The following is a 4,378-nucleotide window of genomic DNA, read 5'->3' as shown; positions in this document are numbered from 1 at the left end:
CCCCTGCCCTCCGCCGGCGCCAGGGGGAGGGGACGGGCCGGGACGGGCCGAAGCTCCGCTAACCTCCGCCCCGGGCCGGGCCGCCGCTTCAGCCCTGCCCCAGAGCAGCCGGGTGGTGTGTGCCGTGTACCGGCCGCCCCGTTCCCCCCACCCAGCGGCAGCGCTGCTGCTCCTCGGGCAGGAGCTCGGCCACACTGGGCCTTTGGAGGCTGCTGCTGCACCCCAGGCTGCCAAAGCTCCTCCGGACGGAGTAACAGAGTCACCCGGCTCTCCCGGTCCCCAGGCAGAAAGCCCGCTTCTCCCGGCTCCGCAGTAGCAGATGAAGAGGCAAAAAGTTGCTCTGGAGTCAAGTATCTCCCGCGGAGCTGTGACAGCCAGTCAAACCCTGGTGACAAAGAAGCCAGGTTGTGTGCAAAAACCAGGGATTATTTTCCAAGTGGCAGGTCTACCCACCTTCACAGTCAGTTGCTCAGCTGTTGTAATTCAGCTTAATTCCAGTTCAGGTGACGGAACTGAAATCATTTTAAATACCTAGAGATCTAACCTATCCTTTTTGCATCAGTCCTCTTTGCACCAAGCATATCTGGGAAAACATTTTAATAGGACATAAAAATGCTATGAATTTTGGGCAAAGAAAGGCATAATGTGTAGACCCTGGGAAACATGAAAAGGGTGAATCTGTAGACTGGAGAGGAAACAACTCTTACAGGATCTTGAAAAGAGCTGACCGGTTGTTTCCTCTCCCTCCTCACATGGAAGCATTCAGATTGCAGCACTCTTCATAAAAAATAAACAGCACTTTTCATAATAAATGAGCACACATCCTCACTCTCGCATGCCTCATGTTGAAACTGTTGGGATTCCTTTAGCCAGTCTAGGCTTCGCATTTATGAGATGCTTTGATTTTTGCTTACCTGTTCAAAAGGAATAGCTGTGTAGAAGTATTTTCTTTTTTCAAGCCATGCCCAGTTAATTTTGCTTATTCTGCTTTTACTTCCCAGATTTGTGGGTTTGCGATACATCATTTCAGCTCAGAATCAGATACCCACCAAACATTGCCCAGAAGATGCCCAAAGAGAGGGGATGTGAAATTATTTGGAGGAAAAAAAAATCTTGCAAGAGACTCTAAAATAACGGTATGTGGGACGAGATTCAGGGCAGTGTGAGATACTCTGTGAGGGAGGGTGTTTTACTTTCATTATTGTATGGCTCTATTTTGCTGTGGTGTGTGCAGGCACCTCAGATTTCCATTTCCTACCAGGATTCCCATCTGAATCCCAGACCTGGGAAAAAGAAACTCATTCAATCAAAGTGCTTCTCAGAAGTAACGCAAAGCAAGTAGATTTCTTCTGGGTGCCTGGTATGGAAACATGAAGAGACATTCTCTTTGCATGGATACTGTACAACATAATTCCCATGTGCAACATAAGTTACATCATTTTGAAGTGGCAGGCACGATTTCATGGAATCATAGAATTTCAGAAAGAGAAAAGAGTAATGTATAAAAAAGTTTTGACCATGAAGATCTAGACCAGTAAAGGAATACTCCATGCATGCACTCTCACCTTACGCGTTGATTTGCTGTTCACATATTACTAAAATACCCCAAAGCTTCAGTATGATTATTGAATTATACTGCTACCAAATCATAGCAGTTAAAGCACAACAATTATTTCTGTATTTTACCAAGATTCTGCTGTATTTGAGTTATTTTTGTGTGCTAGTCAAATGTAGCTGTAGTTTCTAACAGTGATGCAGAGAAGATAGGCCAGGAAACAGTTTCAATAACAGGGTGAAAATGCAACTGGGATTTTAGATTTTGTTAATAACTGACATGCAGGACCCAAGGACTGCAGAGGCCACCACAAAACCATGTCACTGAGGGTCTCATCTATGCAGTTTTTTAACACTTCCAGGGACAACAAGTCCACCACTGCCCTGGGTAGCCTGTTCCAATGCCTGAACACCCTTTTGGTTGAAGACATTTTTCCTAACATCCGGTCTAAACCTCCCCTGGTGCAGCTTGAGGCCATTTTCTCTTGTCCTATCGCTTGTTACTTGGGAAAAGAGACCAGCCACCTACTTGCTCCATCCTCCTGGCCACACTATTTCTGATATAGGCTGGGATGCTCTTGACCTTGGCTATGTGGGCAGCTGTTGGCCTCCTTGGCTACCTGTGATTGGATGGTACTATGTGTTGTTTCAGATCCTCGGAAGAATTTAGGAAGCTGGTGATGTGGACAGGTTCCAGGTATATAGAAGCGCTCCTGAGGTAAGCCCTTAAAGACTCAGATCCTCAGCAGTCTGAACTTCCACTGACCTCAGGAGAGCACACTCCCTAGGCACAGCACAGCGAGTCTGGTTATTGCTGCTGACATTTCCTTGTACAAATGTGCTCCAATGTACAGTGTGCAATTTAAGTTGCCTGTTGTTCAAATTGAATGGCTCATGATAGCTAGCCTGTAATGCAATACAGATAATAACAGAGTGTATGTGAAAACATTTGGGAAAACATTAAGAGCTTGTAATTTGGTCTCTAGCCCTCAGATGCGTAGGCCTGTTGCAAGATAATATCCCCAAATCACTGAGTTGTCTATGGCAGGAGGTCTCCACCACAGTAAGTATAGGCATGAAGCATGTCAGAAGTTGCTCAATACAGAAGGTAACATAGAATACTTTACTGTCTGGGTACCACAGGTATGCAGGCTGTGCATTTGTTTTTCATTTTAGAGCATCTAAGGACACCATTTAATTACAGTGAGGCTGTTCATTAGCCTTTCTGACAGGGTGGCGACACGGTCACCATGGTTGGTCTCCAGATGTTCTGTAATTCAGATGCTCAGGCTAGCTTACAGAGGTGGACAACACATAAACTTTCTTATCAATTTCTGTGCTAAAGCCCCCTCGAGAATGGGAACATCAGCCTTGGATGCCAGCCAAAACCCTGAGCCAATGACTGTACTGGTGTCAGGATAACTCAGTCTTTCTAGTCTCACACAGTATGAAAGCTACCTAATTTTGCAGGAGAAAATCAGAGCCTGTTTATTTGTTTCCATGCCAGCCTCCCCTAGGTATTTATATACATTGTCCTGCCCATGGGCCGCATTTGGTCTCCAGGCTAACAGTATTTTGTAAGTTCACATGGTGTGAAATGTTTGTCACAGAACGGGGTTGATTTTTGCTGAGGTTATCTTCTTTTGGAGACAAGTTGAGCAAGTGGCTGAAGCTATATACCTATATGTCATGCCAGCTTGTAACTGCTGCCCCCAGCATACCACAGTTTTGCTGTGGCCTTGGTGCTGAGCACCTCAGTCTGTCTCTCTTTTTCCTCCTCTGGCAGCATCTGTCTTCCTGTCTTCTGGGATATTGAACCTCCATGACCTGATGGGCACTATGAAGATACCACAGGGGATCTCAGTGGAACCTCAGTGATAAAGGAGGTACAAACCGCTGAACAAAACATGCTGCTTTTTAAACACAGACAAATCCATGAAATAGAGGCATGTTGTTATCTAGTTATCTAGTGAATCCTAGCTGAGACCTTACAAACAAAAGAGAAGGGAAATAAGGGAGGCTCATTCCTCATCCTCAAAATGTGCTGGCACTCCAGTGGTTTCTTTGTTGCACCCCTTTGCAAGGTATGAGGTCACTATAAAAGCTATGAAGACGTAGCAGTTTGCGAGGCACAGCAATTTATGGTTTTGTTTCTGCTTATTGCCTTCCTTTATGACTTCTTTTCTTCTAAATGAGCAAATGAGCATGCATGCTCATTAAACAGAAATATTTACACTCATCATCTTCCAGACAGCCCTAACTACAGTGCACTCTCAGGCTACAAAGCCTTAAAGGGCTATTTGTCACATTGCCACTGCTGTGTCTACATATTTATCCTAAACTAGGTTCTTCCTCTTCACCCCACAGATTAGTTCACAACCTAGATGCCCTGATCAAGGAAAAATATGGACCTGTTGGAGAGGGTCCAGAAAAGGGCCACAGAAATGTTCGGAGGGATGGAGCAGCTCTCCTGTGAGAAAAGGCTGTGAGAGTTGGTGTTGTTCAGCGTGAAGAAGAGAACACTCTAAGGAGACCTTTTTAAAGTCTTTCAATACTTAAAAGGGGCCAATAAGAAAGATGGGGAGAGACTTTTTAGCAGGGCTTGTTGCAACAGAACGAGGGGTGATGGTTTTAAACTCAGACTGGATGTGAGGAAGAAATGTTTTACAATGGAGCTGGTAAAATACTGGCACACGTTGCCCAGAGAGGTCATGGATGTGCCACCCCTGGAGACATTCAAGGCCAGGCTGGACGTGGTTCTAGGCAAGCTGGTCTAGTTGTAGATGTCCATGCTCATTGCAGGGGGGGTTGCACTAGATGACCT

The sequence above is a fragment of the Pezoporus wallicus genome, unplaced genomic scaffold (assembly GCF_028554395.1).
Source record: "Pezoporus wallicus isolate ANWC-B61680 ecotype Strahan unplaced genomic scaffold, APGP_CSIRO_Pwel_v1 contig_1851, whole genome shotgun sequence".
Taxonomy (NCBI): domain Eukaryota; kingdom Metazoa; phylum Chordata; class Aves; order Psittaciformes; family Psittacidae; genus Pezoporus; species Pezoporus wallicus.
Note: the sequence above shows the minus strand (reverse complement) of the source record.